Genomic DNA, 23,830 nt, shown 5'->3' with positions numbered 1-23,830 from the left:
ACAGTCTGTCGCCTCAATCTCTCTCCAAGCATCCCCACCCCTCGGGGGATGCCCCATCCCTTCTCTACTCCAAAAGCAAACCAGAACAAGGCTTCCCCACCCTGGATGCTCCCTCAACAGACTGACTTTTTGCTGACTGCATCCCCGCTCCAGTTCCCAGCCAAAGTGGTACCTGGGCTTCGCTGCGCTTTGCGGTCCTGCTGCCCCGCACGATCCTAGGGAGAAGCGTTGGGCAGGAGCGAACCTCCTGACTCTGCTGGGGAGTAAGAAAAAAAAATCCAGTCCACTAAGTCAGAAACCTGGGTACCTGCCGTAAAAACCCGTCCCTGAAGACTTGCAGAGCTGAGGGGCCGAGGCAGGAGGTGAGGAGGATGGGGAAACCCCTGGTCTCTCTTTCCTTTTCCCCACTACGTGTACTCCACTTGCTCCAGCCCGGGCTCACCTTGGGCTCTGCGCTGGCCCTAAGTCCGGTATGCCAAGTCGGGGCACCTCGATCGCCCCTCGCCTTGCCACTCCCCAGACTGGCGGCCCCCGCCCCGCGCGCGCCGCACTCACCTGAGCCGCGCCACCTTCTAGCCGGTCCGGGGCCCGAAGTCGGCTCTCGGGCTGGGCCATGGGCAGCGCCGTGGAGCTCCGGCGGCCGGCGGAGTGAGCTTCGGCACGACCCTGCGCAGGCGGTGAGGCACGGGCGCCGGCACCCACTGCGACCCGGCAGTGGCGGCGGTTCGTGGCTGCCCGCGCGCCGGGGACTTTGCAGACGCGAGGCTAGGAGATCAGACCCGCGAAGGGGAGGAGCAGGAGGAGGAGCAGGAGCAGGAGGAGGGGACCGAGGAGGCCGGGTCCTGAGGGAGAGCGCGTGGGGCAGTGGAGGAACGCGAGCGCCCACTGCTGCCCGGCCCGCTCCGGTGCTGCCCCGAGCAGGGCCGCTTGGGGCCCGGCTAGCTTCTCTGCGCTCCAGGCGGCCGGGCTGGGCTCTCGGCTCCCGCTGACAGGTATGGAAAGAGTTGGTTCCTCCCACTCGGCGAGGCAGGTCCTCGGGTTTCAATCCTGGGAGGTTAGGGGTATTGGGGAGAGGGCCAGCACGGCCGGGAGGGTGGGGTCGCCGCAAACCTGGCACGTCCCGTCTATCCCCTCACTCTTGCTAGGGAAGGGTCGGTTCGAACCTCGAGCCCCCATCTTCTTCCACTTTCCAGCCTCGCAAGGTCCCCGGGACCTGCGCCCCTCCCACGTGCGTCAGCAATGCCTTTTTCCTTCCAGGCAGGTGCCCCCTTTAGGCGTCGCTGCTCCCTGCACCGCCCAGGGGGAGCCGGGCTGGGACGCCAGCGGCCACGCAGCCTGGGTCGGAATGCGCGCGAGGAGCCGGCTCCTGAGCGCTCCGTGTCGCCATTGAACGCGCCACCCCCCTTCGGTTTCGAGTCCGGGAGTGGATGCCGATTCACCAGGAGTGCCACGGCTAGTGCACCAGAACTGCAAACGTCAGCTCGGAAATTAAGCAGGGTATCCCTGCCGCCTCCCCCCGTTCTCATAGCTGGGAAGTTTTGTGTGAGAACTAGATCGCAATCAGTAGTTCAATTTCAGATTTAAGATTTCCAGGCGCCTGGAGTCTCCTTGGAGAAGCTGGGTTGCCTGCTTACTCGAGCCAAAGCAAGTCGTCTTCAAAGGAAGATCAGCCAACACGTAAAAAAGAAAAAGAAAGAAAGAAAGAAAAGAAAAAAGAGAAAAATGACAAATGAACATCAAAGAAATTTATTTTAGATGAGATTTCACTTGATCTTCCATCTTAAATGTTGGAAGATAAATATTTGGAAGAATTCGAGTTTGTCCTTTAAGATTAAAAAAATAACTTTTCTTAGATTACAAATACTCTCCCATCTAAGTAGTGGATCTTATAGGAAATTGACCATCTCCTTATGCAATGTTACTCTTTTAGAAAGCAAAGCCATGACCAGCATTTTCTGACTATCTAATAAAGCCAGTGGCATCTGAGAGGCCAAGGCCAAGTCTTATTTTGGAAAATAAGCTTTTAGGGGTTTTAATGATCGTGGTTGCTTCTCTGAGCTAGACTAATGTTGACATACTTATTTTAGGTAAAAATAAATAAATAAGTAAATTATACAGGAAATTATATATATATATATATATATGTAAAAGAAAAAGAGAGAAAGAAAAATACATATATATTTGTATTTTAAAAAGTCACTTTACTCAGACTTGTGGTTGGGGGTTGGGATTGGAGGAAGGTGGTCAAAAGTACAAACTGCCAGTTACACGTCCCAGAGATGTGCTGTACAACATGGTGACTGTAGCTGGCACTGCTGTATGGTATATAGGGAAGCAGTTAGTAGAGTAAATCCTAAGAGTTCTCATAACAAAGAGAACTTTTCCCTTCATTCTTTTCTCCTTCCTTTTCTTTGCATTGTGTCTATATGAGAAGATAGATGTTAGCCAAACCTATCCTGGTAATCATTTCACAGTATGTGTAAATCAAACCATCATGCTCTATGCCTTAAACGTATACAGGGATAAATGTCAATTATTTCTCAGTAATACTGGGAAAAGCAAAGTCAGTTTAAAGCCCCTCTTTGAAAAGCCTCAGCATTTAAATTTACATTCGCTTTAAAAGAAGTGTTTTTTCTCCCCCATTCTGTGAAGCTGTGTAAAATCATGTGTGAGGTTGTGCGGGTCAAATGGTAGTTTAAGATATGCCCCTGCCAATTCCTGGTGTCCTTGAGCCCCTACCAGCAGCTAAGCCCAGTGCAGATCATGAGTTCTTCAGAAACAGGGAGTGGCTTTGATGTTCTAAGTTGGCATGATTGCTTTTCCTTAAGAGTTCAAAGTGCTTTTGTGCCCGTAGTCTGAATTTCACAACTCATTTGTGAGATGCCCAGGGAGGCTGGCAGTGATTCCATTTGCACCCTGGGAGCCATGGGCAGGTTAGCCCATCTGCTTTGTTCTCCACAACAAGTCCTAAAAGGGAAGGAATGAGGACCTGTGGCCCCAGCCCTGAGTCTCTGTTACAAGCTTCACTCGCACCAAGTGACTCCAGGAAGATCCAGCAACTGGCAAGAACTGGAGGATTGGAATTTTAGCTTCTCTAATTTTTAAAATTTTAGCCAACATTCATTGATCAATGATCAATATTCTTAGATAAATAAGAAAGTATTCATTGGTCATTTTGTTCGTATTTAGCATTTTGTCTCTGCCAGAACAGTTGTTGTTTCTTCTTAACAGCTTTCCCTGACCTATTCCGGGCCTCCTCTGGGTTTTTTATCCACGCATTTACATATCACCAGAACTCAGCTTTGCTATAACAACACCAACAGTGGACTGAAAATATCTGCTTACAGATCTGTCTTCCCCATTAGATTAGAGGTGCTTTGAGCACAGGGACTACAATTTAGTTATCTCTTCCAGAATTTGGCATGGTGTCTGAAACAGTATACTCTCAAAAATGTATGTAAACTGAACTTCCCTGAAGAAGTCATGCTTTAGGTCAGATATGGTTCCATCTCAAAGCCATCAGGGTAAGAACGGAGGCTTACAGGAGACAGAAGGATGGCCAGCTAGAAAAGTGGGTGTCACTCTCAGATGTGTGGCCTAAGGCTCTCTTACTCAGTGTTATGGGATAGAAAATGAAGGGGCTTTAGTCGATGATTTCTGATCTGCTCTTATTCTAAGATACTGGTCTTTTTTGAGCACCTACTCTGTGTTCAACACTGTGCCAGGTACTGAGAAAGAGATGGAAAGGTGAGACATCACCACTGCCCTAAGGGAGCAGGCAGTCTTATCTCAAGGAGAAAGAAGACAGACACCCACAACCCATCTTCACCAGAACTCTCTGGCATCAGTTCACCAGTAAACTGTGTTCTGCAGAGGATAAAGGCTGCAGGAGGAAATGGAAGCAGAAGCCACTGGCCAGTGCATTGGGTCAACCATCAGGAATACCCCAGCTGAGACTCAGCCAAGGCTGTGGTGTCAGGTCCTCCACCTGAATGGCATGAGCTGCACCTTTGCTTCTTGCACTGACCTTCTTAGGGACTACAATTTCCTCATTTTCCAAAAAACAAAACAAAGGCACAGGAGTTTAAAGTTGTGACATGAGTGAGGGGGAGAAATGAGGGCACCAGAGGAGGAAGTGATTTTATCCAAGGCCGTTCCCCTTCCAGTAAACCTTAGATTCCTAATCCAGTCCTCTTTGTAATTAAACAGCTTGCTTCTGTTATTTTGGGTTGTTTTCTCTCCCCCAAATATGTGATGAAAGAGAGAGGTCAGGAGAAAGGGAGATGAGGAGAGAGAAAGAGAGAGAGCCTGCTTCTTCGGAAGATGTCCAGGATCCACTCTCACTCTACCTGCCCGGGCTCAAGCGGATTTTATCTGTAAGGCTACACTGTACAGCTTCAGTCTCTCCTCCCTTAATGGCTGTTTGAATCTTTCAGGTTAATAGCCTAAGTATTAAGGAGTCCAATGGGATTCCTTATAAGCAGAGGAAATTGAGATCAGGTTAAAAATCCAATTTTAATAAACTTTCCAAGTCTTGATTTAGATGGTGCACTAATGGCTCTTAAGTGCTGATCACCTGAAAATTCAAACGTATTTTGAAAGGATCCTTGTTGTATGGGAAGTTTGATGGGTATTGTTTAATTGTGCCTTCCTGTCTGTGTAGAAAGACTCGTGTGTAAAACTGATGAGAGCAGATATGAAATGTGTCTGTCCACAGAGCTGGCTGGGTAGAGGAGAGGGCTTTGGGTTTGAGAGGTAATTTTCACTCATTTGACCAAAACAAAGAGTGCATGATTACACCGTGTGAAAGCAGTATCCTCAGATAACTCCTCTAATTTGATGGTGCTGAGGTCTAGAATTGTTTCGGTTTCTTTTGATTTGCTAATTAGCTGGAGCAGACGGCGTGTGAGAGAGAAAATGAGGGTCACATCCAGAAAACGTGTAGGATTGTGGGTCCTTCCAATCAGCACGCGCATCACGCGTCTCCCCCGCCAGCCCGTCCATCTCCCACCTTTCTTTGTACGTCCTTGAAAACAGCCCACCCCTCTACGATTAACAGATGATGCGATTTCTTTTTTTTTCTGTAAACAGGATTTTCATCCCCTTCATGACACCAGTCATGTGTGGCTACACAGGGTTCAGTTCTAGCTTCTGCCTTTGTAAGAACTATCCTTCAACCAAAATTAATTAATTACTTAAGTCATCCTTTAAAAATAAAATTATATTTCATGAAGACATTGGTGTAAAGGTAAATATACTACTTGTAGGTATTGAAATATTTTCTGAGACTGAAAAGTCTTTCTTTCTTTTGATTTGAAAATAATTTAAAACATTTTTGAGAGGCCCCGAAATTACCTTGCGCATTCCTGACTCCTAATGGAGAGGTTGGCCCTGGCTAGATGCTGATCTTGTAGAGGACAATGCTTAATTGATTCGGGTAAAGTGTGTATGATAAATGCAATTTCATACTCATACTTTAGAGCCCATTTGTTGTGTTGGATAAACAACTCTAGACAACGCGCTGCTTTTATCTCTGATCCTGTGTCAAACTTTGCCCCAAATTACACCCATCAGTGCTGCAAAATTTACAATATTGCAGGCCTGAAGTGGTCCTCTTGTCCAAATTATTAGACCCTACTGAGGACTGGAAAGCCTCTGGGCAATGGGAAATTGTGTCACTAGCTTTGATTTCAGGTTAGCTGGGACCAAAGCTGACTGATGCTTTGATGAGCAGGTCTTGATAATTCTCTCTTTTAGGCTTTATTCAAGGATCCTGGGAGGTTCAAACTCTTCAGGAAGAAAGATAGACCTTTTCCTCTCTCACCAGCCCTATCAGCTCAGTGGACACATTTACTGCGTGCATCTTGCATAGCAGCCCTGTGGTAGGTACCTGGGCGGAGATTTACCAAGAAGAATAAAAGGTAATCCCTTACCCGAAGGAGCTCACAGATGTGCAGAACAGAAAAAATTACAATTCAATCTGATAATCCTCATGAGCTCCTGGTTCTCGGTATATGAGGAAGGTCAAAGGAGCATTTGGGCTGTGATTCTGCCCTCTTACATCCTACCCTGAACTCTCAGCTTCAAGCACTTCCGATATTTCTAGCAGCTCCCTCCTCTTGGAGTCCCCACTGAAGTCCTCCAGAGTGTGACCTTACTGCCCTGAAAACCAACAGGGCTGCTGCCCTCCTAAGCCTTGTTTTGATTCCAGATATTAAATACAGCCAAAGCTATGGGGAGAGTCTTGAAAGATGCTAGAGGTCTCTGTCTGACTTTTGCTCTCCTTTCCTTATGAAAGAGTTTACAGTGATGCTCACAAGAGCTAGCTACACATTTGTCTCCTTTATAGTAGTAACAAGTATTTCACAGAATACTTTGAAACTCCACAAATTAGCTCTAAATGAAAAAAAAAATAGCATTGTATATCTAAGATGATCAAGTTGGCATATCTCAGTATATTAGTAACAGTATTTGTTGTAAACTAATGTGAAAATGGCTAACTTGTACAAAGTTAGGAAAATCTATTAGACAGCATGGGAAACAAAGAGGAGGTATGTAGAAGTAAATAAAAATCACTGCATTTCTTGATAAGCTTTATGCTAGGAGACCGGAATACATGTTCCTTTTATTACCATTTTACATGTGGTCATAGACTAGTAGTTAAGCAAATTCCGGAGGGCATACAATTAGCCATGCTGGATTTAGAACCAGGTCAACATCAAGGCCTTCTATGTTTTTTTTTCTCCTGTCTCATGATGTAATTCTCTCTTTCTTTCTTAACTGCTTCTATGCATTTTATAAAACTGGAAAGAGGACTCCAGTGATTTTATGCTCTGCCTCTAAGTGGAAGAGAAGAGATCTGGGGTTCTCTTCATGCCTTGAAAATTCGCTTACTCTCTAGGACTTATCCACAAGATACTTAAATCCAATGTTCATGATATTGTTATAATTGCATTTAGTACACTAACGCTCATCTTAAAAGCTCAGTTCTCAGGGTAGCTGTTTTTCTCTCCCCGCACACCATCCGCCCTTCAATACAGTAGCTGTTAAGGAGATGCGTCTCTAGACAATGTTATCTCACATCGGGGCCCTTGATTTCACGTGGGCTTCAGACCTCAGCTCTGGTGTCCGTGGTGATCAGTTTGTTTATTCCAGCGTCGGGTAGTTTTCTAGCTCTTACTCTCTGCCAGGCCCAGGGGTGGGCCCAGGAGATACAGGGGTGAACTGGAGAAGGCGCCCCCTGTCGTGGTAGATCTGAAAATCACAGCGGAGTCAGGACTTCCCTTGGAGGACTGAATGCCCTTCCCAGCTCCTGTTCCTATCTGGAGTCAGCCTGTCTTTCTGGAGTCACTTCGTCCTGGAAGCTGCTCTGGTTGGCAAGGACCCTCCACCTGCCTTGGGAAGTGCATGGACTTACGTGTTAACAAATTGGGAAGAATAACTTTAGATGCTCCGTCAGTTCTGCCTTTCTTCCTCTTTAGAGCAAGCTGCCTGAAGGAAGCATCCAACTTGCTTGACTTCTCTGCTGCTTCTCCGGGGGCCTCCCCAGTGAGGGAAAGGCCCGTCCTGGCCTGACATTGTCTCATGTGGTTGCGTTCTTCAGCCAAGCTTCCCTCTGTAATGAAGTCTGTGTTGCATGGGCAGGGAGGAGGGGGTGTCACTTCTGCTGGTCAACTTAATATCCCCAAACGGATTCACTCCCTTGGTCTCTTTCTTTCCTGGTTGGTTCCTTGTTCACTTACCCCAGGTAGAGCAGCCCACGGTTAACGCTCATTATGCTATTATAAGTCTCTTGTGACCATGATGTAAACTCCCCCAAAACCGACATTCAGGAGACAGCACAGCCCCCAGGAGGGCCGGCTCCAGAGACAGGCTGCGGGGGTTCAGATCCCAGCTCTGCAGGATGAGTTCTGGGACTTCACCCAAGTCACTTAGCCTCAGTTTCTTCTTGGTGAAGACAGCAGTAACGATGTCCTCCTCACGTTATCGCATGTGCAGCATCCTGCACATGGTACCCGGTGAGTGCAAGTGCATCGTTACTATAAAAGGGAATTACATCAGACGGACCTACTTTCCTTAAAAAAAGTACAACAAAATCCGTCTACTTTCTTAAGCACCCTGAATGACCTCTTGGGTTACAGATCCTTTAAGGGAACAGTTCTTCTTATGAACTGACAACATCTGCCCCAGAGGTCATTGCGGCTTGAAAATCATAGCGGCAAAGGGAAGGCAAGTTCTCAAAGAGCAAAAGCGTTGGGGTCAGACAAAGCTAAGTATGGATCTGTGCCCTTCTAGTCCATTCACATATCCCCTCTGAACTTCATTTCTTCTTTTATAAAATAAACACCATGTTTCTCGCCCAGAATGTGGTATTTTGAGATTGAGGGGGGATGATGCAGCTGACAGCCACTAACAGTGTACGGCATGTAATAGGTCAATATATTCTGATTTCACTCAATATGGAGATTATTCTGTCTGTCACTGATGAAGTGTAGTGCCATTAACCGGAGCTGTTGGCACTGCCTGAGTTAACCTGGATTCACTTGAAAGGTAAGTGACAGGGAAGGGGCAGAGCAGAGCAAGAGGAAGAGCCCTTGGCCCCATGGAAAATGAAACAGCTGAGCCACTATCTTCCCCGTTACTGAGGATGGGAGGTGATTCTCGTACAGAGCACGTCACTCTCTAAGTTTGCCAGCTCTACTCTACTGCCAGGCATGACATGCTGGAGCATGAAGGAAACCTTCCATTCTTCCTTCTTCATCATCCATCCTTGATCTTGGCAGAGTAATGGTCCCCAAAGAGGTCCACATCTCAATACCAGAACCTGTGAGTACATTATCTTACATCATGTTATGAGTTGAATTGTGTCTCGTCCTCAAATTCATACGTTGAAGTCCTAGCTCCCAGGACTTCAGAATGTGGCTACATTTGGAGATCAGGCCTTTCCAGGGGGAATTAAGTGAAAATGTGGTCATTAGAGTGTGCCCTAGTCTCACATTACTGGTGTCTTTATCTGAAGTGGAGACTAGACACAGTCACGCACAGAGGCAGCCACATGAGGTCACAGGAAGAAGGTGATCATCTTTGAGCCCAGGAGAGAGGCCCTTCCAGCCCTTCCAGTCCTGGTTCCCAGACTTCTATGCTCCAGAACTGTGAGGAAACAAGTTTCTATTGTTTAAGCCATCCAGTGTGTGGTATTGAATTATGGCAGCCCTGAAAAATGAATACAGCCCCATAAACATCCGGTTGTTGGTTTGCAAGAGCATATGGAATTCCTGATTATTACTCTAAATAAACGTGCTGACTTCGTGAAGTTCTGTTTATACCACAGTGCTCTGTTTCTGTTTTCTTTGCTTCTTTTCTATCTTTTCATTCCAATGAAAATTCTTAGTGTATTTTTTCATTAAAGGGTAGTTAGTTTTCAATGTTGTGTTAGTTTCTGATGTACAACATAGTGATTCAGTTGTACCTATATGTATATACATATGTATTCTTTTTCAATATAGGTAATTACAAGATACTGAATATAGTTCCCTGTGCTCTACAGTAGGACCTTGCTGTTTATCTATTTTATATATAATAATTAGTATCTGCTAATCCTGAACTCCCAATTTACCCCTCCCCACCCCCTTTCCTCCCTAGTAACCATAAGTTTATTTTCGGTGTCTGTGAGTCTGTTTCTGTTTTGTAAAAAGCTCATCTGCATCCTTTTTTTCTTACTATATTTTTTAAAGACATTTTAGAACAATTATACTCACCACATGGACTTCCAATAATGCTGGTATCTCAGTTGAAGTGATGGCAGTTGGGTGTATTAGTTATATACATCTGTGTAACAAAGTAATCCTAAAGTTAGTGTCTTCCCATAACACACATTTACTATTTCAGTTTCTGTCGATCAGGAATCTAAGCATGGCTAAGCTGGGCCCTCTGCCTCAGAGTAGCTCCAGTTCTAATCAAGGCGTCTGTCTGGACTGCAGTCCTGTCAAGGCTCAGTGGAAGAGGGTCTGCTTCCAAACTCACTCACTCTACTGTTGGCAGGATTTAGTTCTCTGCAAGTTGTCAGACTGAGGGCCTAGCTCCATAGTGCAGTGGGCTTCCACTGAGTGAGCCAGTGAGACATCAAAAGTTCATCCCACATGGAAGGCAGAGTCTTTCTATAACCCAACCTCAGAAGTGACAGCCCGTCATGTGTGTTGCATGCAGCTTGTTACAAACAAGTCACTCGGTCCAGCCATATTCTAGGGAACGAGGTTACTGGAAAGTGTGAAGCCTGGAAGGCAGGGATTTTGGCAAGTTTAGAAGCTGCCTGTGCCAACAAGCAAGTCCATCCATGAGGAGGCAGCGACATCGACCTAATGCTTGGTCAACCACAATGGTAAGATGCCTCCAATTGTGGGATAATCCCAGATTCAGAAATATTAAAATGTAAAAAACAAATCTTAAAGTCGGTGTAAACAAGATGTTATTTCCTTAAATCGTGGATTCCACAGAGGAGTTTCAAATGGCAAAGTTCTCCACTGAATTTACTGAAAACGCAGGCGGAGAAGGAAGCGTTTACCGGCCCCAGGTGACGCAAGAGCAAGGGCGACGTGTTACTTTTAAACTTCCGCATCTCAGTATTAAGGGCTAAGCTAAATTTTAAAGTTTACTTTTGCATTTGTTTTATTATAGAGTCATACTTGTTCATGATAGCTAGTTTGGAAAATCACAGAAAATTAGAAAGAGGAAAAAAAAAAGACAGTAATTCCACTACCCGAAGGCAATTCCCCAAATAAGACTGTGTAGATAATAGCTGAAATTAAAAAAAAAAAAAAAAAAAATAGAAATTGCCAGTTTGTCGTACAGAGTATTTCTAAATCCGTAGCACATAAAGTTGTTTAACTTTATTAAACATAGCACATACTATATGCTTGGGTTTCTAATTTCCTAAGAACAGGGACAAGCAGGGGCTGGATCTTTGACCTAAAAAATATCAATTAGTATATAATACTTCAATATTTACTTTATATAGAAAAAGAACAAATGCATTCTTGTCCGATGAGGCATGAGAATCTGAAGAAGGGCCAGTAGTCAAACAGCCTGCGCTTCCACCCAGTTCTTGAACCAGGAATGAAGACGTGGGTTTGAGAGGAAGGGGTAGGTCTTTGTTTAGCTCCACTAGACTCCTATGCATCTTCCTCATCACAACACCCTCCCTCCTTCCCCAAAGTCACCCAGTCTCCTGACTTTATAAAATTAGAGATTACATTTGCAAACTGGAATGTTATGTACATGGAATCATCCAGTATTCTTCTGTGTCTCAGTCCTCTCATTCAACATTATTTACGAAATTTACTTATGCCATTGCTTGGAGATGAAGTTCATCGTTACTGTTGAACAGTAGCGTGTGGTAAGAGTATCCTGAATGTTTCTAGTCCTGTTGTAGATGGTATTCAGGTCGTTTCCAGTTTAGGACTTTCCCAAATCATGCATATGTGAACTTTCCAGTGCATGTTTTCTGGGTGCATCAGTGCAAGCCTTTATGTCGGCTTCACACTTGGGGGTGGGATTGCCGCATTGCAGGGCTTGCAAAAGCCCAACTCGAGTGGTTAACACCCTGTTTTCCAAGGAAGGTGGGCTGACTCCCCACCAGGAGCATGCATGTGGGTTTCCATTGTTCAGCTTCCTCTCCAGTACTTGGTACCACCAGTCTGTCTACTCTCAGGCACTCTGTGGAGTATGGAGTGCTGAGCCATTTTGCTTTTAATTTGGACTTGTGTGATTGCAAATGAAGCTGAGCACTTTTTCTATGTTTAATGACTAGTTGGATAGCTTCTTTTATGAAGTGCCTAGTCCTGTCTTTTACCCCTTTTTCTATTGTGTTTTTGTCTTTTTATTATTGATTTATAGAAAATCTTTACATGTTTGGGGCAAGTTACTGTGCTTCTGTTTTTTTTGTCTACAAAATGGGAATAATAATAATACCTACCTCACATGATGCTGTTGCAAGGAGTATATGAGTTAATACCTGTAAAACTTAGAACCCTATGTGGCACATAGCCAGTGTGCCATAAATGTTGACTCTTGTTATTAGCCAGGTTCACGGGGCTGGCAGATTGTGGACACGAAACTCCAAAGAGTCCTTCTAACTTCCATTCGCCAGACATTGCCTTGCAAACCGCAAGTGTATGCATCCAGAAAGACTGGAAACCACCATATTCACCCTGAACTGTGCCCACCCAGGGCGCCAGTGGAGCTTTAGTGGGGAATGCTGTTGCATTTTATTATGGTCACCATATACTCTGAAAAGTATTTACATTGTGCTTTCCCTCTGAGAACAAGGTAGTTTTTTAATTGAAAATTATTGAAGAAACATCAATCCCACAGCCACTGCATGGTACAATTGGCTTTTGGCATGTTGATCTCAAAGTTTCAGCGGAAGGATTTTGCACCAGGAGGTTAAAAACAAACAAACAAACAAACCTTCCTCAAACACAAGAATTAAAGGTATTAAAAATTGAAGGACATGCAAAGTGAGCAATGAAGTATTTTAGGCCAAGTGCTTCTTCCTGCCTCATCCAACTCCCCTTGGTTCAGCAGCCACTCTAAGGAAAAAAGGGACAATTTTTATTTTCCACCCTATTGGGAATTACTTTGCTCCCAGTGTCCAAGGCAATAAGAATTTCTTATAAACAAACAAATAAACAAATTGTAATCAGCCCACCTTTGCTTCCTCCATCTGTGAAATGTTCACAGGTAGATTAAATAAATTCTTCTTCAAGGAGAGAAATATGTGGAGGGCCATAATTTAGACCAAACTTTACAACCAAAAATGACAGACAATCTTTCATTTATTATTCCTCACGGAGAAGAGCTACTAATATCTTCCTTCTAGGTCCCTTAATTAAATTCGGCTTCTCATATTTTATTTTTTTTTTCTTGATTCGCTCCCTTTCATTCCTGGATTAACCTAGTTCTTCTTAGTTGAAGTTTCTCGACTGTTAAATTTCATTTAACTCATTTAAATTTCTGGAGATTTCTTTCCCACGTGGAAAGTTTGTTTATTTATTTATTTATTTTTTTTTTACTTCTCACCCCAGACAAGAAAACCATCCCGCTTAGGTCAAACGTTCATTTATGAACATTCACACTGAAATGTGTCATCCTACATCATAAGTATATGTGTGAATATACAGTGATTTTGGAAAGGCAGAGTTATTGGTCCAAGACTGTCAAGAAAACACTCGTGTCTACTCTTGAAGTCCCTTCTAAGGAGTTGTGTCTTCCACAAAACCTTGTCCTCTCAACTCCCACAGAATGTCTCCAAGGGCACTGTAGTCAACTCTGTTATTTTTCCCGATATTTGCCCCTGTGACCCTGTGGAGGGTTAAACACACACCACCTGTTGCTGTCTTACAGCGCCCCCTGTGGCAAGACGGTGCTTCTCCGTCCATGAACGTTGGCATTGGCAGTGTGACATGCTTCAGCCAATGAGAAGCAAGCAGAGCAGCCTCATCTGAGGGGAAGCTTTTGCAGGCATCACAACGCTCTTGTTCTCCTCTCCCAAGTTCCTGCGTCCTGCTTCCAGAGTGAGGGGGCACATGGAGTCCCAGGAACCCAGTTGTAGCCTCCTCCATGGGACACGGGCAAGAAATAAACGTCCGAGGCTTGGAGGTTGTTAGTTACCTCCAGTCATTGAGATTCTGTATTTACTGGTCTCATTCAAGGGCGTTCCTTGAAGACAGAGAATGCATCTTCGTTGTTGGGTATCTGTGTAGTTTGGTGCTTGGCTGTCAGTAGGAACCAATAAAAGCTTGTTGAATAACTGAATGACTCAAGGAAGACCTCCAGCCATAAGCATCTACTCTCTTCTATGCCAGCTGTGCCTTTTGGAAAATGTTTCTCACCCGGAGCAGAAATCTGACCGTCCAGGACTTCCACTAAGGGCATTAGCTCTATCCCTTGGGCTCACAGAAAACCAACGAATACCTCCTCCAAAAGACAGCTCTCTGTTGTCTGAAAGCAGTGCCAGTCTCCACTTCAGGAGTTCGCCTTTGCAGATTAAATATCCCCAGTCCTCTTCCTTTTTGTTATCGTCCATGCCTTCAACCTTCTCAACTGCCTTGGGGCTCTCCTTTGTACTTGCACAGATTTACCCATGTCCCCTCCAGAATGTGAGATCCGGAATTAGCATCAGCCCCTCAGAGCGGCACAAAGTGAGAAAGGGTTATCTCCTCTGGACGAATCCTCCATTAGGACTAATTGCACTGAGTCTAAGACAGCCTTTGCTGTTCTTGGCAGCCACATCACACTTCTGACTCATTTTGAGTCAACCGATCCCTTAAGCTTTATTCACAAGTCTTTATTACCAAGCTCTGCCCCAACTTGTGAAGTAGATTTAGGGGATCCAAATGTAGATCCTTGTTGAGTTCTCTTCCTCGTTTCATCTGGCTCATGGTTTCTGCCTACCTGGGAAAGGGAAAACTTTGACTTCTAGAAATGGGAGCTCAGCTACTAGCCAATAAAAAGGAGAAACAACTTTATCTCTTTAACTCCGGCATGATTAGAGAGTCCCATGGTCTGATCCAGCAGACTGTACGTAACTATGTGATAGAGTTCATTGCCAATCCTGTGGTGTCCTTGCTGAATTTCTCAAGGAGAATGGAAGAATATTGAGATCCAGCACCAACAAGCAGCTCTATTTATGTGTGACAGACTCCAAGTGGCTCCCATGATCTCCAACTCGTAGGAGTCATGCCTTTGCATAATTCCCTCTGCTTGAGTGTGCATGTGTCCTCTGACTTCATTCAAACAGCTAGAATATGGCAAAGGTATTGGGATATACGTGGCCGCATGTACACAATTATATTACATGAGATTATAACACTGTCTTTCTAGGAGACTGTCCCTTGCTGGCTATGAAGAAGCATGTATGTTGTTAGCTGTTCTGTGGAGGAAGCCATGTGGCAAGGAACTGAGAATAGATTCTAACTGACAGCCAGCAGGAAACTGAGGTCTTCTGCCATACAGCTTGCAAGAGAAATGGATGCTGTCAACAGTCACGTGGCCCTAGAAGAGGAACCTGCCCCAGTTGAAACTTGAAGCGAGACTGCAGCCCTGGCCAATACCTTGACTGCAGCTTTCAGATGAGACTCTAAAGTGGAGAAACCAGCAAAGCAAGACCTGGACTCCTGATCCACAGAAACTGTGATATGATAGATGCATGTTGCTTTAAATTGCTAAGTTTCTTGTAAATTGTTACTCAGGAATATGTAATAATATTCCATAAACTTAAGTAATAGAAAGCAAATTCAGTTGGAAGCCAAGATATCATGAGGCCCAGAGGACACACACTCATTGCCTTTTTTTGGTGGGTGAAACTGACTTACAAAACCTTTAATGAGCCCCATGTACCATATCACTGGGATATTAAAAGGCCACTTTAATATCCAACCTCAAACAGTAGAGTTTTTTTTCTAGTATTTGTTCAGAACAACCTTCTGCTCATCCATCCCATTCAATGGTCCCAGTTCTCCTCTTTCTCTGCCTTTGGATTCCTTGGTTCTATACCCAAGTCTGAACGCCCTTTGATCTCTTAAATTTGATTCCCCACTGCAGCAGGGTTCCTAGTTTTTATTCCTCCTGTACTTTTATTGAGAGACATCTCCATCTTGGTTCTTCTATACCTACGTCTTCCAGGTCTGATTCTCCCAGACCACCCGCCAAAGGAGAAGCATCTAATGTTCTAGGCCCCTTACTGTTGAAAAGCCTCCAGCCAGCAGTGTGACCTTCAGCACAATCATGGGTATTCTTGATGTCAGCAGGGTCACCTGGAGCCATTTTGTTATTTCCAGTGGGTTTCTTTTCCTCTCTGAGCAAGCCTTATTATTGTCACCATCACATTAAAAAACTGCGTATCCTCATGTACCAAGAGGAACTTGTAAGAACCAGTGGTTGGCTAAGAGCTGTTCGTGTACCCGTGCTGGTGGCCCATGGGTGTGACCCGGCCATGGTCTGTCGCTCCGGGGAGAGTGCTTGAATCCTGCCTGCCATTTCTGATGGCTCAGAGACTGGATGCTGGGGCCTGAGGGAGAAGTTGATGACTGGGCCTTTGGGGTTTCTACCAGCCATGCTATTTTTACATGCAGCTGAGCTTGCCAGAGACAGAAAGGGCTCCTGGATTTCTTTAGTCCTAATGCACTTTAAATACTGTGTATATGGAGACAGAATCCAGTAGCCCAGTTTCTACTCACCCAGGCTCGTTCCTTAAAAGCAAAGGGACCTTGAGCTTAGGGACATGAGTCCTCCTCATAGATCTGACCTTTCAGGTTCAAGAAATTTCCCTTAATGTATTACTGCTGAGGAAAAACATATGCTACGAGCAGCTTGAGTCATGCCCATAGAGGGCCTTCGACTCATAGGGAGACCAGAAATGGGACTGAGCTAACCACTAATTTCAACCCTTAATTTTGCCAACAGAAAAACAGACGCTCACAAAGGTTAAATGCCTGGATGGAATTTATGCCGTTAATTCATGGCAGCGTCCAGACTTGATTTCAGACGAGGGAGCCGTGGTGTTCTTTGAAAGGCCATAAAGAAATTAAAGTCCAGAGGAGAAAGTCAATCACTTCCAATTACTCAGAGGAGAGGTGAGTTAGGACACAGAAGGCCAGACCTGAGAGTACAGGCACCAGGCCCAAGGAGGACCATTCTCCGTCTCCCGTCTAGACTTTGAGGAGTCCAGATAACAGGCAGGGGCGAAAGCAGTCTCCGCCAGGCCGGGGGGACCGGGGTCTAGGAAGGGAAGGCGTCAGGCGTGATGACCGTGTGGAAGGGCTAGCCTCTTGGACAAGGTTTTGATATTACAGGGCTATTTACTTCCTTGTTTCTGCTCCTGAGCATTTAGTAAAAGGCCTATTGATTTTCATTATTTTTATTTCTAGCCCAGCCTCAGCTGTACAGTGGGGAGTTAATGGAAAGGTCTTTTCTGTCTGGGCCAGAGTATCTGAAGAAGATTACTACCCTCTGAGGCTAGCAGGATGGTGATAGCAGGAGCCAGAGAGGGATGCGAAGCAAAGGAGAATCTGAAAAATGAGGTCAGAGTCTCAGAATCAGGTGCTTCTTCCTCCAAGATACCCTCTTTCAAGCGCCCACCGTGGAAGACTGTATTTTTTGTTGTTTTGTTGTTGTTGTTGTTTTGTTCTTTGCCTACAATCCATTTAGAGCCCAGATTAAAGGCCACTTCTATTACCAAGTCTCCAAGATTTCCCATCCACCCCATCAGTTCTCTCTTCCAAATCCCCGTCGCCTTCACCTGGACACGGATGTCTGTGCTTGTAATCCACCTGGTTAGCTCTAAGTGGGTCTGCCCATCCTGCTAGATGACAATCTTTCTCAAGTCAGGGAAAGTGCATTTTTAATATAATATCACCCTCCTCTGGCCCCCACCCAAGGTGGCTAAAATAGTGACTTGATGGTGACAGATAATCATGACATATGCAGTCTGTTAAGGAGAAATAGTGGCACATTGATGTTAAGCCTGTAGTCTCTGCAGTCACATGACCTGAATTTGATGTGGCTCCAGTAAAGTGCTCAGCCTGTAGCTTCTGTCAGCATACTTGGCTTTTCTGGGCCTGATTTTCTTAATCTGTAAACAGCAATATTAATAGTACCTGCTCATTGGGGTTAGTGTGAATATTAAGGCAGATGTTTCATGAGAAGCATCTAGAGCATTGCGTTGTCCGCCATTCACAAATCCTTCCAAAGGTAGATCGCACTCACTGGGTTCCATGGCCCAATGCTACGTGTGCAGCGACGTCCCACCAGAGCATGGCTGCGTCAGGCTGGAAGCTCTGGCCTGGCTCTGGCAACTCTCCCCAGTCCCCGCCCCTGACAGTTTCAGCACAACCTCCCGTGCATCTCAGCTGTCCTCTCCCTGACACACTAAGGGAGGTGGCCCAGGTCCTGGGTGCTTTTAAGTCAGTTTCCTTGCTTTGCCTCTACGTGGGTCTCCCCACGCTGTGTCACAGAGACCCTCCGTACAGGCCCTCCTTCCAACAGCTTACTTTCCTCTTTATTCAGTGCAAGGAGGTTTAGGATTTGAGTGGCCTCTCTGAGTCTACCTGGTGGCCGCTCTGCGGAGTCTAGGTTTTATTGTCTGACGTATCATGGGGGGAGGCGGAATCATGGTCCCTGGTGCCCTAGGGCAGGCATTTGTGGCCTGAGGGTCTCCTGTCCTTTTCTGAGGGGCTGTTGATTGGGAGAGGGGCTCCCTTTTGGTGGGTTGGTGAGCGATAGTTACCACGGCCTGATCTGCAGTATGAACACCTGTGGACATCGTGCTCCTTCTAGGTCAGCCGTTCTGCAAGGGTGGTCCAGGAATGGTGGATCCAGCGTCACCTGAGAACTGGTTACAAATTCAAATTCTCAGACCCCACCCAAGACCTTCTGAATCAGAAACTCTGGGAGTGGGATCAGCAACGTATATCTGTCCATCACAAGCCCTCCAGGAGATGCTGGTGTGTTCAGTACCTAGAACCACTATCCGAGGCCTTCAAACCACCTTTTTCTGTGATGACACCGCCAATGTCTAGGGAAATCCCTACTAGGCGTCTATTTCTTACCTTTATCAGGGAAGAGACTTTACAGTGGTGTTTCTCAAACCTCCATGATGACAAATCCTATGGTAAAACATGTCTAAAAAACTCGTTCTCAGCTCTCACCCCGACCCTCAGAATCACAGTCACTGGAGGCAGCAGCCGGGAAGCTACGTTTTCAACCAGAGTTGCAGCTGAATCTTATCAGTGGAATTTCTGACACTCTTCTTGAAGGTGGGGTGGTGGCTGCACGCTGGGTGGACTCTTGTCATCTGACATGTTGGAGATGAGCGTTGAGGGGTCAGGAGCCGTCGGAGGAACAGACTGTCATCAAGTTGTTCATTCTTTTTGGCCGCTTGAAGTGGAAAAAACACAGCAGTGGAGTCTGCATAGGAGCTGCATAAAATGTCTGTCCTGGCATCCGCATTTGTCCCTGGAATTCCTGGGCAGGTACAGTTGCAGCCTCTGTGTCCCTTGTCTTTACTTCCCTGAAGTCCTGAGCCTCTGCATGATGTGAAGGTGAGAATGTCCTTGCTCCCGGTGCCTCAGCCATGCTCAGCAGCCTTCTTCCTGCTCCCTGCCATCCGGCAGCATCCACTGCGGTGTGTCCTTTGTTCTGATTCCCACTCTTTTTCACTCTCCAGGCCTCCATCCTCCCTGGATAATGGGTCCCGTGCTGAAAGAAATTTTGCACATTAGTTGTTTCCCATTGTTGTAAAGATAAAGTCCAAAATCCTACACGCAGCCTGGCCCTGCCCACTGGGCTCAGGCAGAGACATCCTCACAAGCACCAAGCCTGACTTGCGGCAACTTAGGTGAAGGGGGCGGTTGTTGAAGGGCTGTCAGGGTACAAGAAACTAACAAGAGGCCGGGAAAGCAGATGTAGAAACAGGTCACCGCCAGGGAGAGCTGGCCACCAGAGACGGCCGCACAGGTCACTGAAGGGGTGCGGGCTGCCTGCTCTGGCTGCCGCGGTGGTGACAGCGACCTCTGTCCCCACACTACCACATCGTTCTCTCAAGATCCAAACCCCGGAACTGGTACCAACTTGCCGAGCCCAGTCCACGAGCCAGCCTCCTGCCGACCCAAGACAAGGCGAGACCTGTGTTGCTTTTCCTTCTCTAGTGAGAGGCGGCTGCTTCTCATCATGACTTCAGCTAACCGGGGTTTCCCACGTGGGAGACAGGGGGTGGGAGACAGGGGAGGCTGGTTGTCACAGAAGCTGAAACCGGTGAGTGTCTGCTCTGCTGATCCTCTGGCTTTTGACAATGCAGATATTTGGAGAAAACATAAGTTACATGAGACTCCAAGTCTTTCTTGAAATTCATGGTAGCAAATGGCCTTCTCTTCCCTTTGCTTCCTAACCCTTCCCTCCAGTGCCTCTCTCTCCCCGCACCCACCTCCGTCTCCTTTCACTGGCAGCATTGTTCTTCTGCTCAGTATCAGAAAAGCTCTATATCCTTGGAGGTAAAGGTAGAAAGGCAATACTCTGAATTGTGAGAAAGAAGATTGGGAATCATGTTCATGGAAGTTGCTGAATTAAAACTAGCAGGAATTTATTATCTTGTTTTGTGGTTGATTTGGGGTCCTTTTTGTCATTCCACAGCACATTTATATTAATTTTAAAAATAGCTCCTTAGAGTTTGAGAGAGCTCCTAATCTTTAACCTAGAAATTTCCCTGTGGATGTTCCTCTGTTTAAAAAAAAAAATTAAATAATTGGAGACAAGGCTTATACAGAAAGATGCTCATTTCAGCTTTATTTGGAACAGCCTTCAAATTGGAAACAATCTAAGTAAGATGAATATCTATGTGGTATGCACACTTTATGGGATACTATGCTTACAAAACATTTAAAGTTTGTTAAAAAGTGAACTGAAAAAAATCAGTGCATAAAATCTGATCATAATTATATGGAGGATATTAAAGGAACAAAACCTACTAAGGGAGAAAACACAGGAACATTATCAGACAACATTATCACAGGGCTTGCCTTTAGATGATAGGTTTATGGGTGATTATTTTAAAAAAAGGTTTTGTTTGTCACCTCTTGCATTTCTTGAATTCCCCCAACTTTTACCCAGAACATGCATGTATTTCTTTACACCAAAATCTAACAGACTTTCGTCAGCAACAACAAGGAAATGTCCTTCCTTGGGCATGCGCTCTGTGTGCTGCACTTTGCATTGGGGTCTTCTGGGATGGCCACCCTCTTGCTGAGATGACCAGTGACATCCATCTCTGGAACCAAATCCAGTAGGCATGTTCTACCCTCATTTTACTCCAGCAACATTTAATGTTGTTAATCAGTCTTCTTTTTTTTTTTTTTAAACCAAAGTATAGTCAGTTACAGTGTGTCAATTTCTGGTTACAGTATAATGTTTCAACATGCACATACATACATATATTCGTATTCAGATTCTTTTTTATTACAGATTACTACAAGATACTGAATATAGTTCCCTGTGCTGTACAGAATAAATCTTTTTTTTATATATACAGTAGTTAATTTAATCAGTCTCTCTTGACACTTTGTCTACTACTTTCTGAAACACCATTTTCTCCTGAGAACAAGCTTCTCTTTTTGCCTCCTTCTCAGTTTACTTTGATTATTTTTCCTCCCCTGATTAAACTCGAAATGTTACAATCACCTCCCATTCACACCTTCTTTGGTTACTGAAGGGATCCCATCCACTCCTGTCTCTATTTGACACTTTGTTGGCTTTTGGGTCCAACCCACCTTGTCTCTCTGCTGTGCACGGAGATGAAATGAAGATCAATGTGCCCATTGATACAGTCAACATTGGTCAGATGTGGTTTTCTTATCCTCCTAAGTTTAAAAATGAATGGAAGAAGAGGTTCTAATATTTTCTCCCCAAACCTCAACGGTTCATCTTGGTTACTCTCTGAAGTACGTGCAATCCCCTTGACAACAAGGGTTTGCGTTTTCCAAGCTCAGAGATGCTTTCCTTCTCTGGGCTAGTTGGATTCTGATTCTTTTTAAACAAGAAATCCCAGGCATCAAAGGGTTTTTCTACTGTCAATTTATTTTATATCCAATGCAATATCAAGTAGCGTTTAGATTGTACCTACACTAACTCCTACTCTGTGTTTATGAGGTTTATAGATGAGGTCCTTGGATATCGGGGCACTATTCACCCACTCCTATCTCACTGGTAATAGGGGAAAACACACACACACACACACACACACACACACACATACACACACACACAGAAAGTTTTACTTCAACCAGTGACTACATCAAAGTATTTTAGGGTCAAAAAAAAATTGATCCCAATAAGGAACACTTATAACTATTTCTTCATTAGAATGACTTCCATGGGGAGATCTCTTTATGGCCTTTAGTAATAAAATTGAAAAAAAAAACAAAAAGACAACATAATTTTGGACAGATACCTGTTCCAGAGACTGTGACATACTCATTCAAGTTCTAACAGTATGTGGTGTGTTCTAGAGAAGAGATGCAATTATTTTAAGGTATTTGTTAATTTCATGTTTCATTTTCTTCCAGAAGAAAAGGAAGACTAAATTACATGATGAGTGTTTCTCAGCTTTGGGGTTAGAAAAGGAAATTTAAACAGAACCTATCAGACTCTTGTTAATCAAATGTGATGCAGACACAAGCTGCCTTAGCATCTCCTGGATGCTTATTAGAAACAGCAGTTCTCAGGCTCCACCCCAGACCTCCTGAGTCGGAATCTGCATTTTTCAACAAGATGTCCAGGCGATTTACCTGTGCACTGAGCTTTGAGAAGCACTGTTCTAGAATTGTGGATATTTGGACTTCTTAACATCCAGCTGTCTGTTGCTACCATTGATTCAAATCCTGTCTATAATAATCCTGGCCATTTAGCTCTTTCTTAGTTAATAAAAAATTGTAAGTGTAAAAATAATTTATTGAACTCAGGAACAAGGAAACAACATTTGAAAGTCAGGTGAAGGGTTTCTGTGTACATTTCACCGAAGAACATTTATTACGGCAAGTAAGCACATGAGTAGACGGCCAACATCATTAGTCATGAAGAAAATGCGAATGAAAACCACAACGAGATGCTGCCACACACCTCTCTGAATTGCTATGCTAATAGCACTGCTACTATCACTGCTCCTGTCAGTACCTGACGACGCTAAGGGTTGGTAAGGTTGCAGACTAACTCGGAATCTCGTACATTGCTGGTGGGGAAGCAAAATAGCAAAATCACTTTGGAAAACAGTTTGGTAATTTCTTGGAAAGTTAAATGCACACTCACTCTGTGATTCAGCAATCCTACCCCCAGCTATTTACTCAAGGAAGTGAAAACTTACGTTATACAAAAACCTATATGCAAAGGTTCATAGCAGTTTCACTGGTAACCCCCAGAACCTGGAAACAACCCAAATGGCTTTAACTGATGAATAAATGAACAAACACTGGTGTATCCACACAACAGAATGCAACCAGGCCATGAGAATCCCAAATGACATGACAACATAGGTAAATCTAAAATATATTACACATCATGCAAGTGAAGGAAGCCGGATTCCCGTTTGTACGACATTGTGTAAAAGGCAGAACCATAAGGATGAAGAACTGAGGATGGTCACTGGGCCTCAGGGCAGCAGGAGCATCTGAATACAAAGGGCAGCAGCTGTGTGTTGATGGAGCTGCTCTGTCTCCAGATCTTGGCGGTGGTTCCACTACTCAAGGCATTTGTCTAATCTCTAAAAATTGCACATCAAAAAGGATACTTCAGTGTATGTCTATGAAAAATAAAAGTACGCAAATCATGTCTCGTGTACAATGCATGATCTTCACTTTTCAGCCTGGCCAAGGAGACATGGCTCAACCAAAGTCATCTCACAAGCTGGACGTATAGGATGAGGTCACGTGATGGGAATTGAGGCAGCAAACATGCGGCCCTTCATCCCTCACCATCTGCAGACGTGGAGGAGTGCGGACTGCTTCCTTTGTTTTCCTTTGATCGCGCCCCCTTCTCTGAGCTGTGTTCTCTCCTGTAAATAAGTCACAAATGTTACCACAGAAGAGAGAAATGGGAGCACAGTGATTTGCATACTCTAATTAAACGGCTGTTTCATGCGCCTTCTGTCTTGGGTTATATTGGGATGGAAACAAAAGTGTGCCTCTGATTCAGAGTCTGGAGTGTTATCCTTGGGAACTGGAATGAGTAAAATAGGCCAGGAAGCTTGCTGCCTTACAACCTAAATGGGGCTGGCGTGTGGCACTGCTCG

At 44.9% G+C, this 23,830-nt stretch overlaps 1 protein-coding gene and 1 long non-coding RNA gene across 4 annotated transcripts in view; one reads left to right on the top strand and one right to left on the bottom strand.

Annotated features, from left to right (window-relative positions):
• Nucleotides 1-1,226, bottom strand: part of HS3ST1 (heparan sulfate-glucosamine 3-sulfotransferase 1) — a 29,957-nt gene extending 28,731 nt beyond the window's left edge. The window contains exons 1-2 of one of the 3 annotated variants that reach the window (XM_074350273.1): nucleotides 556-1,226; nucleotides 173-256 (exon numbers count right to left, since the gene is read on the bottom strand). The gene's annotated coding sequence lies outside the window, so the exon portion shown is untranslated. The remainder of the gene's footprint in view (nucleotides 1-172; nucleotides 257-555) is intronic. The other 2 variants (XM_074350265.1, XM_074350275.1) reach the window with 2 other exon arrangements.
• Nucleotides 855-5,233, top strand: LOC141574639 (uncharacterized). The gene is made up of 2 exons (XR_012501563.1): nucleotides 855-992; nucleotides 1,258-5,233. It is a non-coding gene; the product is annotated as an uncharacterized LOC141574639 (long non-coding RNA).
• Nucleotides 5,234-23,830: the final 18,597 nt, after the last annotated feature.

Source organism: Camelus bactrianus, chromosome 2 (genome assembly GCF_048773025.1).
Source record: "Camelus bactrianus isolate YW-2024 breed Bactrian camel chromosome 2, ASM4877302v1, whole genome shotgun sequence".
In the NCBI taxonomy this organism is placed as follows: Eukaryota; Metazoa; Chordata; class Mammalia; order Artiodactyla; family Camelidae; genus Camelus; species Camelus bactrianus.
This window is presented reverse-complemented; position numbering and strand designations above follow the sequence as displayed.